We start from the raw sequence: 13,697 nt of genomic DNA, 5'->3' as shown, positions 1-13,697 counted from the left end.
GATCTTTTTGTTCATTTAAAAAACTGAACCACTCAAACTGTGACTCTGACATGGCTTTATGGTTTATCAAGTTCAGGTGGTAACACTAATTTCAAAGCTTTAAAATTCCATTGACATGCAACCAAACAGTTTTCTAAATATTTAAGAAAGTAAATGATGCTCCATCACTTCCTAGGCTCTACAAGCTGTTGTACCCTGGGCTAGAAATGTTATCTCCTATTGAGCCAATTCTTACTAAGAAAATAGCTGTGAACATCCTCTTTTCTGTTATGAGTATAACCTCCATGAGGACAGAGTCCTTAGACATTTTTGTTCACAGTTCAAGAACAATGCATGGCTCATATCAGACACTGAATAAATGTTGAATGAATGTCAAGTATGAGAGGGCCTCCTAGTTCCCACTCCAGGGTACTGTGGAAGTGCCAGTTGTCAATGAACTCTTTCAGAGTTCAGACTCGTACATGGAACCAGTTTATTGATTTAAAAATATGAAGCAGTGGGCTTCCCTGGTGGTGCAGTGGTCGAGAGTCCGCCTGCCGATGCAGGGGACACGGGTTCGTGCCCCGGTCCGGGAAGATCCCACATGCTGCGGAGCGGCTGGGCCCATGAGCCATGGCCGCTGAGCCTGCGCATCCAGAGCCTGTGCTCCACAACGGGAGAGGCCACAGCGGTGAGAGGCCCACATACCGCAAAAAAAAAAAAGTGAAGCAGGGACTTCCCTGGAGGTCCAGTGGTTAAGACTTTGCCTTCCAATGCAGGGGGTGCGGGTTTGATCCCTGGTCGAGTAGCTAAGATCCCACATGCCCCGGGGTCAAAAAACCAAAACATAAGCAATATTGTAACAAAGACTTTAAAAAATGGTCCACATTAAAAAAAATGTTTAAAAAAAAATATGAAGCAGAAAGAGCTCCATTTTCTTTTCTATCTAGGGCTGGTGAAAAGCTAATTTAAAAAGAACTGCATTTTCAACTCACCACAATAGCAGTCCCCCACCATGACCCCTTATTTTTCTTAATATTCACGGCTCCCCCAAAACTTCAGAGCTAAGTTCCAAACCATACCATGGCTTTCAAGTTCTTCCAGAAGTTACCTGTATAACTCTCTAGCCAAAGGCAGCACAGCTCTTCCCCAGGTGCTCAGTGGTCCTGCCATACTAGTCTCCTTTCATCCACCAGGGTTTTCATTTCTCTAGATATTCCATTTGGTTCTAGAAATATCTTCCATTTCTTCCTCACTGTGTTCACATTTTTTCCTTAAATACTTGAACATTTTTCTAATAGCTGTTTCACATTCTTGTCTGCCAATTCCATTATCTTTATTATTTTTGAGTCTGTTTCTACTAATTTTTCTCCTGGTTTCTGTGTCATATTTTCCAACATCTTTGCATTTTTTGATTGGGTGCTATACATTGTGAATTTTATGTTGTTGAGTGTCTAGATTCTGTTTTGTTCTGTTAGGTGGTTAGGTTACTTGTGGTCCAGTTTGATCCTTTCCAGGCTATTTTGAGTTGCATAAGGACTGATCTAGTATAATCTTTACTCTAGGGATTATTTAGCCCCATTACTAAGGTAGACCAGAAATATTGGTCTTCTTTCTCTTCTTCAAGTATGTTATACTCTTTCTTTCCTCTGGGTTTGGCACGTTCTGATCTAAGTTAGCTTTGTCCTGTATTTGCCTCCATCAGACTCTGAACTTTCCATTTTGAAATTAAACCTGTGATTACATATATAATGAATGTAATTTCCTCTAGATTGTAAACTCCATGACACAGGGGAAATTAGCAAAGGGAAGTCATCTTTTCCCATCAAACAAATGACATATTTCAGGACTAATTTAGAGGTTATTTTCCTAATGAGAATTTGATCAGTAAAAAGATGAGTCTGTCAGGCACCAACACACTTACCAGGGAGAAGGTAGTAGAGATGCCAGTTATTTCCTCTGTTAATAATTTCTTTTCTTTCCCCGCACTTCCTTCTGAAATTTTTGCTCCCACGGATCCTGCTGAATGAGCAGTCATACGTTTGATTTCATCCTCCTGGTCATGACTGGCCGGACTGGGGATGGAAAAGTGTCATAAAGTAAGCCAACCGTATTCTTTATTTCAGATATAACAATTAGGTTGTTTTTCTTCCTTGAGGCCAAACTATCCCTGCAGTGGGACTGAGCCACTGGGCAATAGGCCCAGTAGGAATCTTGGCTGTCTGTCAGAACATGATGCCCAGAGGGTATATTGATGTCAATGAGGCCCAGGATGGGCTAGCAGTTAGGTGTAGTGGAGGTAAGCAGGCCAAGTGTATGAGCAGAAAATATGAAGAGACACATGTACACTGTGGTTATTATTAGGCAGCTCTTGGCGTAAGGTACCATGTCCCAATTACAAAGTGAAGAGTTCATGGGAAAACTTGTCTTCCTTGTGATTGGTTATATTAACTTCCTAGGGCTGCCACAACAGATTACTACAAACATGGTGGCTTACAAAAATAGAAATTTAATTGTTCAGGGTTCTGGAGGCCAGAAGTCTGAAATGAAGGTGTCAGTAAGATTGGTTGCTTTTGGAGGCTCTGAGGAAAAACCTGCTCCATGACTCTCTCCTAGCTTCTGGTGGCACTGGAAGTCCTTGACATTCCTTGGCTTGTAGGTGCATCATTCCAGTCTCTGCCTCTGTCTTCACATTGTTTTTCTTGCTGTGTCTCTCAAATCTTCTGCCCCTTTCTATAGCAAGGACACCAGTCATTGGATTTAGGGCCCACCCTAAATCCAGAATTGTCTCATCTTGAGATCCTTAATTATACATCTACAAAGACACTAATCCCAAATGAATTCACATTCATAGGTATGGAAGTGGTTAGGACTTAGGCATACCTTTTTTGGTCCATAAGTGAAGCCACTATATTTTTAAAAGCAGGACTGAATCCTAACTTAGAAAAACAAGGGTCCAGATCAGGAACCAAGTCATAACTTAGGCACAGAAAAAAGGAAACAGGAGTCTGATTGTGGGAACTCAACTTCAGGGTCAAAATAGGACCAGTAGTAAATGGAATGGAAGCCTAGTTACTGGTCTAGGAAGACTCTTTTCACGTTCTAACAGACTAGAAACAGACTTCGTCAAATAGCCTGGGACATGGGGGGAAAAAAAAAAAATCCACCAGCTGCAGCAGGTGAGCCACATTATTAATTCCTAAATGGAATGATCCGAGAGCTGTATATTGAGTAAAATAAAGCAGACACATTTTTTAAAGGATTTAACAACTAGCTTATGGTTTAGCTAGTAGTCTGCACAGAAATTCTAACCGGCTCTTTGACGTTCTTCCTTTGTGTATTCCACAAATAATTTCCACCAAGTTAACACAAATTCTGACTTTTCCCTTTGCTCCAATCCCCCAAATAGGAAAATGGATATATAGCTCTTCAATTAGTCCCATTGGGGATTATGTAAAACAAAGCTAGAAATAGCTTGATTAAACTTTAAAGATCTTCACAGATTTTCTTTTAAGCTTCCTTAGCATTTGAATCACTTAAAAAATCAAACTTCTTAGTACACAATTTTTAAAAATTTCTATCACAAATACCACCGATTCCTCATTTTCTCAGCAGACAGAAGTCTCCTGAACACCAAACTTTTTATTCCATTTTTAGGAGATTCCTTAAGCAATGATGTCCCACTTTTAAAGATATTAAAATATGCTCTAACACACTCAGAAACATATGTCTTGTCATTCTAAATTGGGTCCTTTTTTCCTACTGTCTCCCAAAAATGGAGAAAAAGAGTTGATGAAATTGTACAGCTTCATTTTTCTGTGAATGAGTAGTGCTGTCTGGAACAGCCATGAGCATTAGTGATCATCTGAAGTCAAGGACTGGTGGGTCAGGGAAGCCTAATCACAGCTGCAAAAATCACTTACTTTAGGATATGATGACATTTCTTCCATATCCAAATAGTTTGTAACTTGGCATACAACATCTGTTCAAATGACAGGCAGCTTTCTGTCTTTAAGAGCAAATATATTTCCTCAGCTCTGAGTAATGGCTGTCATTGATTTGATGTTTGATGAACCAAGGTCTTTGGAGTCAGTGTGCACAGAATGCGGTCATGGCTGAGGTTTTGGCAAGATTCCCCACTGCCTCAGAAAATGACTAGCTGTCCCTTTAGGTAGCTTAAAGAAAGTTCTCTGATGAGTCATCCGGAGGTTAACAACTCACAGTGCTACATCTGAACAGGTTTTTGTGTCATCACTGTCCATGAGAAGACACAGGCTTGAAACCCTGGCTACTGACAGGAAATCAAAGGGTCACCTTCTCCCCTCCAGTCAGTTCACAAGAACCCCAGACGACCACTTTACAGAAGCCCTTGCATAGTGCTTGCATTTTTTGATTTTCTCTCTCACTAGATACTTTAGAAAGCTTTTGGAAAATGCATTTAACATATTCCAAAGGTCACAGCAACAAAGGTTTCTGCTCCATTGCTATATCCATGCTTGGCCAGGCCTTAAAAGTTCAATCTTTGTGGATATGTTTTTTTGACATCAGCTGTACAGCAGTGAATGAACATTACTGGTGTTCAAGGCTGCAGATGAAACAGGACAGACTGTTGCTCTGTGTGTATTAGGTTGTATAGAAATAGAGTTCCCATATTTTCTGAACTGAAAGTCAATTCTGTTGTCTGACAAATATGAATGACCTCATGGGAACAATGGGACAGAATAGTTGAAATCAAGAATGTTATGGACAACCTGCGATGTGTGGTTTCTGTACATACAAGGGACTTGACTTCATTCAAATTTGATGAAAGCTAAATGGCTCTTTGTGTATGTTTAGGTTCATAGCCTGGGTAGACTGTTAACTGCATGTTACTGCTTGCTTTCCTTCTCATCACCCTCTGAGCAATGTTAACAGTATATAGTAAAAGGCAGCTTTCAGAGGTGCCACATGTCCTCAGCCAATCATTAATAATGGGGAAACGCAGTGCCTATTTGCTAATTAAATGTAATGAGCAGGTTAATGAAAAACACATTCCAAGTTCCTCTAAGTAATGATCTTCTATCCCTCAAGTCATCAGGGATGGTTTGACAAGCAGGTGTCTTAGGGTACTCAGTGATATGAATTTAGTTAATTTGCTTGGTTTCCATCCTAAGGAAACTATGCAAACAGCACTTTTCATTTTAAATACTGGTCAGGTTTTTCAAAACCCCAATGTTATTACAATGGTGAGAAACAGAAATTGAGAGGTAAGGAGTTGGTGAATGCCCTTAGCCCATCAGACTGATGAGAAACATAAAACACACTTTGATTATGTGGTTGATCCATGCTGAGTACTGAGAACAATCAGATATGCCTTACTTTTGGTCAGGTAACAGTAACACTGACAATAATAATAATGTGTGCTAAGTGCTTTTCATTAATTATTGCAATCAATTCTCATAGTTACCCTGTGAGTTAGAATATAATGTTTTCCCCAGACTTAAGGCAATGAAGCTGGGGATCAGAAAGGTTAAATAGCTTCTTCATGGTCACATGATGTGTCATAAGTGGTGGAACCAGGATTTGATGTTGAAGCAGCTTGCACACGTTCTCTGAGCCTCTCTGGTCCTTAGGCAGCCATTTCTTAACAACCAGTGTGAGGACTGCAAATAATTATAACTTCTCCCTGAAAGATTTTCGTCTTACTCCTGATTTACTCTATAGCAAGCACTATATTTTGGTTTCTATTGTATAAAGTGCTTTGCACACAAAAGGAGCTCAATAAACATTAGTAGAATGAATTTAATTTTTTAATCTTGTTTTAAGACTTTACATTCCAATTGTGTGCTCAGAAAGATGCAGACAGATGCAAAGGGTGTGCATGGATTAGATAAAGTCAGGCCCACTGCTTTTGCTCTGGACCCTGGGATGATGGTGTAGGAAACCTGATGCCAAGTGCTAGTCTCAGAAAATGCTCAGATCAGGCAATGCTCTCTAAATGTGGATCAGCAGAGCAGGTTAGGAGCTCTATATGGTCAAGAGAAAGGTCAAATGCCTTCAGTTACAACTAACCCTCCACAGCAGCAGGTGAGGTCAGGAAGACACAGTGAACATTGTTCTTAGCTGGAAGAAATCTCAAACAATCCTCTGAGAAAATTCCTGGAATCCCTCAAATCTAATTGTGCTCGTTAAATTTGCCTTCAGTCAGAATTAGAGGTAAAAGAAGGTTAATTAGTTAATTTATTGCTATCTTCTCCAGAGGCAGCAAATAACATTTTTATCTTCACAACAAACTCACTCCCGAAACCTACATGAGACCTTGAGATTCATCAGTAGCTCTCATGTTTGTCAAGAAATAAGAGCCTCAAATTCTGTCCATTAATCTCTCTTTCTGGATCTGGGGGCATGTTACCCTGTGGCCTGTTATCGGTCAGATGTGCCCTATGTCAGATGATTAGCTAAGCACTGCACTTGAGCTACAGTTTCTCATCAGCCTAATGAAAAGCCAGCCTCCTCTTAGAGATACAGAGTTAACCTTTCAGTCATTTTTTTCACCAGAGCTTTGGTAAATTTTCTGTTACAAGGGGATTTTAAAAAGTTGGTGTTAGTAGCCCTGAGAAGTGAAGTTGGGGACATTACAAACTTACAGTGAAAAGAATGACATCCTTTTGGCATTTCAGTGACAAACTTGCTTTTCCTCAGGCAAGGGAGGTCCAGCAGACTTGTCAATGGGGTTTTTCTTAGAGAGTTGTAGTGTGAGCATTGCTGCCTGGGCAATTACATTGTGACTGTAAGATAAACTCTATTTTCCAGTAGATAATAATTAGAAATGCAGTGCCCATATTTTTCAAGCAGGAAATCGTGACAGCTGGCATGGCATTTAAGAGGGTAACAGGACATAATTTTTTATATCAAAACTCTAGCAAAATCCACAAATTTCATAAACAAATATCTATGTACTTCGCTTATGCAATCACAAAGAATAATATTTATTATACTAGCTAATCCTACTGAAAGTTTACTATATATGAAATACAAACCTATGTGATCCTTACAATAGCACTAGACACTAAATGCTATTATTACTATTCACATTTGGATGATGGGGAAATTGAAATAGAGACTAGGTAAGAATTTCACCAACTTTACATAAAGTAAGTGGCCAAGTTAAGATTTCAACCTAAGAAATTTAGATGGAGGGAATATACTCTTAACCATTATGCTGTATTGCTTGTTTTAACTAGAGAACAAGATAATGCAAACAAAAGACCTCAGTAACAACAACTACAATTTACATTTATTTACTACTATAATATTCAAGGTACTTTTAAAATCTTGCTATGCACATTTTTGTATTTAATCCCCTCAACAATTCTATAGGTAGGTATTATTATTATCCTTTTTATAGATGGAAAAACAGAGGCGCATGAAATATGAGTAACTTTACTTGTGTCAGTCGGTACATAAGTGGTATAACTGGGATTCAAACCCAGGTAAAGCCATTCTGACCCATGTCTCTTAATTTATGTTTGTTGATGTTGAAGTAATATTTTGAAAAATGGATCCCAATTATTAGATTCTTAAATCCAATAAAAAAAGAATTTTCTTTACATTGGTCATTTATAATTCAAAACAACTCCAAAAACTTTCTTCTATAAATTATCCTCTAACATCAATTAAAATGGCTAAACACAAAACTACATAAATAGAATCAAATTAATTGTCCAAGAAAGACAAGTGGACCACTGTCTTTCTTGTCTCTCTCTAGTAAAGTTATAAAAGCATAACTTCAAAAAGAGGGAAGAAATATAGCGACTGCTGTTCTACCCATGGGAATGTTTTCAAACAGGTGACAATGTAGATAAACTTGCAACTTCATGCTTAATAGAATTTCTTATTTTTTAATTTTTTATTGACTTACATTATAGTAGTTTCAGGTGTATGACATAGCAACTTGACATTTTTATATATTGCAAAATGATCATCATGATAATTCTAGTTACCATAAAGAATTATTACAGTATTATTGACCATATTCTCTATGCTATACATTACATCCCCATGACTTATTTATTTGATAGATAGAAGTTTTATCTCTTAATCTCCCTAAACTATTTCACTCATCCTCCCACTCTCCTCCCTTCTGGGAACCACCCACTTCCCATTTGTTTTCTGTATATGTGAGTCCATTTCTCTTTTGTTATGCTTGTTTGTTTGTTTGTTTTATTTTTTAGATTGCATATATAAGCGAAAAATACAGTATTTATCTTTCTCTGTCTGACTTGTTTCACTAAGCAGAATATCCTCAAGGTCCATCCATGTTGTTGCAAATGACAAATTTTACTCTTTTTTTTATGGGTGATCAATATTCTATTGTATATATACCACACTTCCTTTATCCATTCATCTGTTGATGGACACCTAGGTTGTTTCCATATCTTGGCTATAATAAATAATGATGCTATGAACATTGGGATCCATATATCTTTTTGAATTAGTGTTTTTACTTCTTTGGATATAACAATATATGCAGAAGTGGAATTGCTGGATCATATGGTAATTCTCTTTTTTAATTTTTTGAGGAACATCGCTACTATTCCATAGTGGCTGTACCAATGTACATTCCCACCAACAGTATACTAGGGTTCCCTTTTCTCCACATCCTCACCGACACTTATTATTTGTTGACTATATTATGATAGCCATTCTGACGGTTGTGAAGTGATGTCTAATTGTGGTTTTGATTTGCATTTCCCTGATGATTAGTGATGATGAGCATCTTTTCATGTGTCTGTTGGCCATCTGTATGTCTTCTTTGGAAAAATGTCTATTCAGGGCCTCTGCCCATTTTTTAGTAAAGTTTATTTTTGATGTTGAGTTGTATGAATTCTTTGTATATTTTAGATATTAACTCCTTATTGGATATATCATTTGCAACTGTTTTCTCCTATTCAGTAGGTGGCCTTTTCATTTGTTCATAGTTTCTTTTGCTGTGCAAAGTTTTTTAGTTTGACATAGTCCATTTGTTTGTTTTTGCTTTTGTTTCCCTTGCCTGAGGGGACATATCAAAAAAATTATTGCTAAGACTGATACCAAAGAACATATTGCCTATGTTTTCTTCTAGGAGTTTTGATCATATGATTTTTATCTTTCATTGTATCAATATTAACGTGGTGTATAACATTTATTGATTTGCATATGTTGAGCCATCCTTGCATCCCAGGGATAAATTCTTTAAGTGTTTGGTAAAACTCAACTGTTAAGCCATCTGGTCTTGGACTTCTATTTGTTGAGAGTTTTTTTTTTTAATTACTGATTCAACTTCATGACTGGTAATCAGTTTATTTATATTTTCTATTTCTTCCTGATTCAGTCTTGGGAGATTGTGTGTTTCTAGGAATTTATCCATTTCTTCTAGATTGTCCATCTTATTGTTTTATCATTGTTCATAGTAACCTCTTATGATAATTTGCATTTCTGTGGTGTCAGTTGTAATTTGTCTTTCATTTATGAATTTATTTACTTGAGCATCCTCTCTTTTTTCCTTGTTGAGTCTGGCTAAGGGTTTATCAATTTTGTTTATCTTTTCAAAGAACCAGCTCTTAGTTTCATTGATCTTTTCTATTGTTTTTTTCAGTCTCGATTTCATTTATTTCTGCTCTGATCTTTATGATTTCTTTCCTTGTACTAACTTTGAGTTTTGTTTGTTCTTTTTTTTCTAGTTACTTTTGGTGTGAGGTTAGATTGTTGCTTGAGATTTTTCTCATTTCCTGAGATAAGTTTGTATCACTATAAACTTCCCTCTTGGAACTGCTTTGTCTGCATCCCCTAGATTTCGTATCATTGTGTTTCCATTTTCATTTGTCCCTAGGTATTTTTTAATTTCCTCTTTGATTTCTTCAGTGACCCATTGGTTGTTTAGTAGCATGTTGTTTAGCCTCCTTGTGTTTTTTGCAGTTTTTTTCTTATAGTTGCTTTCTAGTCTCATACCATTGTTGTCAGAAAAGATCCTTGATATGATTTCAGTCTTCTTAAATGATTGACTTGTTTTGTGGCCTAGCATGTGATCTATCCTGGAGAATGTTTCACATGCACTTGAAAAGAATGTGTATTCTGCTGTTTTTGGATGGAATATTCTATATATAGCTATTAAGTTTATTTGAGCTAATGTGTCATTTAAGGCTAGTGTTTCCCTATTGATTTTCTGTCTAGATGATCTGTCCATTGATGTAAGTGGGGTGTTACTATCAATTTCTTCCTTTATGTCTGTTATTATTTGCTTTATGTATTGAGGTGGTCCTATGCTGGGTGCATATATATTTACAATTGTTATATCTTCTTGATGGATTGATCCCTTAATCATTATGAATGTCCTTTGTTTCTGACTCCAGTCTTTGTTTTAAAGTCTATTTGTCTGACATAACTGTTGCTACCTCAGCTTTCTTTTTGTTTCCATTCACTTGGAGTAACTTTTTCCATCCTCTCAATATGAGTCTGTGTGTGTCTTTAGATCTGATGTGAGTCTCTTGTAGGTAGCATATATATGGGTCTTGTTTTTTAATCCATTCAACCACTATGTGTCTTTTGATTGGAGCATGAATCTATTTACATTTAAAGTAATTATTGGCAGGTATGCACTTACTGCCATTTTCTTAATTCTTTTTTGGTTGTTTTTATAATTCTTTTTGTTCCTTTCTTCTTCTTTTACTCTCTTCCCTTGTGATTTGATGACTTTCTTTAGTGTTATATTTGGATTCCATTCTCTTTTTTGTCTATTTATTATTGATTTTTGGTTGTGGTTACCATGAAGTTTATATATGGCAGTATATATATGATTATTTTTAGGTTGATGACCTCTTAAGTTTGAATGCATTCTAACAATTCTGCATTTTTACTCCCCCACATGTTGAATGTTTTTGACATCATGTTTTACATCTTTTTATTGTGTGTATTCCTTAATTACTTATTATGAATATAGATGATTTTACTACTTTTGTCTTTTAATCTTCCTACTAGCTTTATAAGTGGTTGAGCTATTACCTTTACTGTATGTTTGCCTTTACCAGTGTGATTTTTCCTTTCATAAGTTTCACATTTCTAGTTGTGGTCTTCTTTTCCACTTAGAGAAGTGCTTTTAACATTTCTTGTAAAGTTGCTTTAGTGGTGTTGAACTCTTAGTTTTTACTACTCTGTAAAACTCTTCATCTCTCCTTCAAATCTGAATGATAGCCTTTTTGTGTAGAGTATTCTTGGCTGTAGGTTTTTTCCTATTATCACTCTGAATATATTATGCCACTCCCTTCTGGCCTGCAAAGTTTCTGCTGAAAAGTCAGCTGATAGGCTTATGGGAGTTCCCTTGTACATAACTAGTTGCTTTTCCCTTGCTGGTTTTAAGATTTTTTCCTTATCTTTAATTTTTGCCATTTAATTACAATGTGTCTTGGTGTGGACCTGTTGGAGTTCATCTTGTTTGGGATTCTCTGTGCTTCCTGGATCTGGATGTCTGCTTCCTTTCCCAGGTTAGGGAATTTTTCAGCTATTATTTTTTTCAAATAAGTTCTTTGCCTTTCTCTCTCTCCCTTCTCCTTCTGGGACCCCTATAATGTGAATGTTAGTATGCTTGATGTTGTCCCAGAGGTCTCTTACGCTGCTATCATTTTTTAAAGTGCCTTTTTCTGTTTAGCTTGGGTGATTTCCACTACTCTGTCTTTCAGTTCACTGATTTATTCCTCTGTATCATCTAATCTAATGTTGATTCCATATATTTTTTTATTTCAGTTATGGTATTTTTCAGCTCTGTTTGGTTCTTTTTTATATTTTCGAACTCTTTGTTAAATTCTCCCTGTGTTCATCCATTCTTTTCTCAAGTTTGTTGAACATCTTTATAATCATTACCTTGAACTCTTTATCTGGTAGATTGTTTGTCTCCACTTCACTTAGTTCTTCTTTGGGGTTTTGTCTTGTTCCCTCATTTGGAACATATTCCTGTCTCTTCATTTTGCCTAATTCTCTGTGTTTATTTCTGTGTTTTAGGTAAGTTTGTTATGTTTCCTGATCTTGGAGAAGCGGCCTCATTTTGGAGACATCCTATGGGGCCCAGTAGCATAGCCCCCTCTGGTCATCAGCACTGTATGCTCTAGGGCTGCCCTCTATGTAGGCTGTGAGGGCCCTTCTGTTGCAGTGGGTAGACCACCGTGGTGACAGTGCTAGGCAAGCTAGCCCATGGCTTGGTTGGCTTCCAGGTCCTGCTCTGTGCCATGGCTCCAGCCTGTTGGTGGGCAGGGTTGGATTCTGGCATGGCTGGTTGTGGGGCCTGCAGGGGTTGGGGCTGGTGCCAGCCTGCTGTGGGGGACTGTGTCCCTGCCTGGCTTCTTCTAGGGTGGAATTCCTGGATCTGGTGCCAGCCCTCTGGTGGATAGGTAAGCCCCTTGCACTACTGCACTAGAGGGAGGACTCCAGAATATTTTTTGCCAGCATCTATATGCCCAGGTGGAGTTCCAGTTGCCTCCTGACTGTCTGTGAGGCTCTCCAAGATGAGCAAGTGGATCTGACCCAGGTGCCTTTAAAATTACTGTGTCTGTCTTGAACTCCAAGCAAGTGAGATTTTGTGAGTGACCTTTAAGAGCTCTCTTGTACACAAGCCCTGCTGACCTTCAAAACCAGGTATTCTGGAGGGCTCATCTTCCCAGTGCAGGACCCACAGCCTAGGGAGCTTGATGTGGGGCTTGGATCCCTTGCTTTTTGAGGAGAACCTCTGCAGTTGTGATTACCCTCCGTTTGTGGGTCACCTACCTGGGGGTGTGGGTCTTGACTATACCACATCTCCACCCTTCATACTCGTCTCATTGTAGTTCCTTCTTTATATCTTTAGTTGTAGAGCATCTTTTCTGCTAGTTCTCAGGTCACTCTCACAGATAGTTGCTTTGTAAATAGCTGTAATTTTGGTGTGCCCATGGGAGGAGGTGAGCTCATGATCTTCCTACTCTGCCATCTTGGCCATATCCCCTAACAGAATTTCTTTTTTTTTTAAACATATCGATTGTTTCTAGGTAGTCTTTGTTACTTTCCTAGTTGAGTAAAGCTAAATATTAAATATATTGCCATTTATTTTGTGACTTACATTTCTTTTGAGGAGAACCTGTATAAAATAGTTGTTGATCATGTCCCTGATAGACACAAACCCAACAAATTATAGCTATATGTGTGTGTCTTCATTTTCAAATACATAATAAATACTTCTGCTCAAATACTTCTATTTTAAAAAATGAAATGCATAAACATAGATTCTGGCAAACATACTTGGTAATCATCAAACAAAACATACCAATCACTTCTCTCATTAATCATAGTATGTGAATATTCCAGAGTTACATCAAGTGCCTAATTAGAATTTCATTATTTCTTTACAAATGGAATTGTACTAGATTTTGATTGTTTTAGATATTATGCTTCTTAGCAGGTCCAAACGTAGACACTTTGTAACACATGATCCTACCCACAACTTTCTTAGCATAAATAACTAGACAAATAATATGATGCTATCCTCTATATTCTCTTTCCAAATGTCATCTGAAGACAATAAACAAAGAAGTGTTGCATGTGATATTCATTTAATTGTTAAAATTCACCAGGTGACACTTAAGCTAGGCATTAAGAAAATTGGTATGGAAATTAGGAACTGTAGCATGTGGATCCTTACAGTAAAATTAAAGGATGCCAGATCTGGAAATGGCCCTTTT

At 37.5% G+C, this 13,697-nt stretch overlaps 1 long non-coding RNA gene across 1 annotated transcript in view; it reads right to left on the bottom strand.

The window, feature by feature from the left end:
• Positions 1-1,845: 1,845 nt before the first annotated feature.
• LOC307174849 overlaps positions 1,846-13,697 on the bottom strand; it is a 77,036-nt gene continuing 65,184 nt past the window's right edge. Inside the window, exon 3 of the long non-coding RNA XR_013824183.1 lies at positions 1,846-2,054. This is a non-coding gene — a long non-coding RNA (uncharacterized lncRNA). The remainder of the gene's footprint in view (positions 2,055-13,697) is intronic.

The sequence above is a fragment of the Stenella coeruleoalba genome (genome assembly GCF_951394435.1).
Source record: "Stenella coeruleoalba genome assembly, chromosome: 16".
Taxonomy (NCBI): Eukaryota; Metazoa; Chordata; class Mammalia; order Artiodactyla; family Delphinidae; genus Stenella; species Stenella coeruleoalba.
Note: the sequence above shows the minus strand (reverse complement) of the source record. Positions and strands in the feature narration are given on the sequence as shown.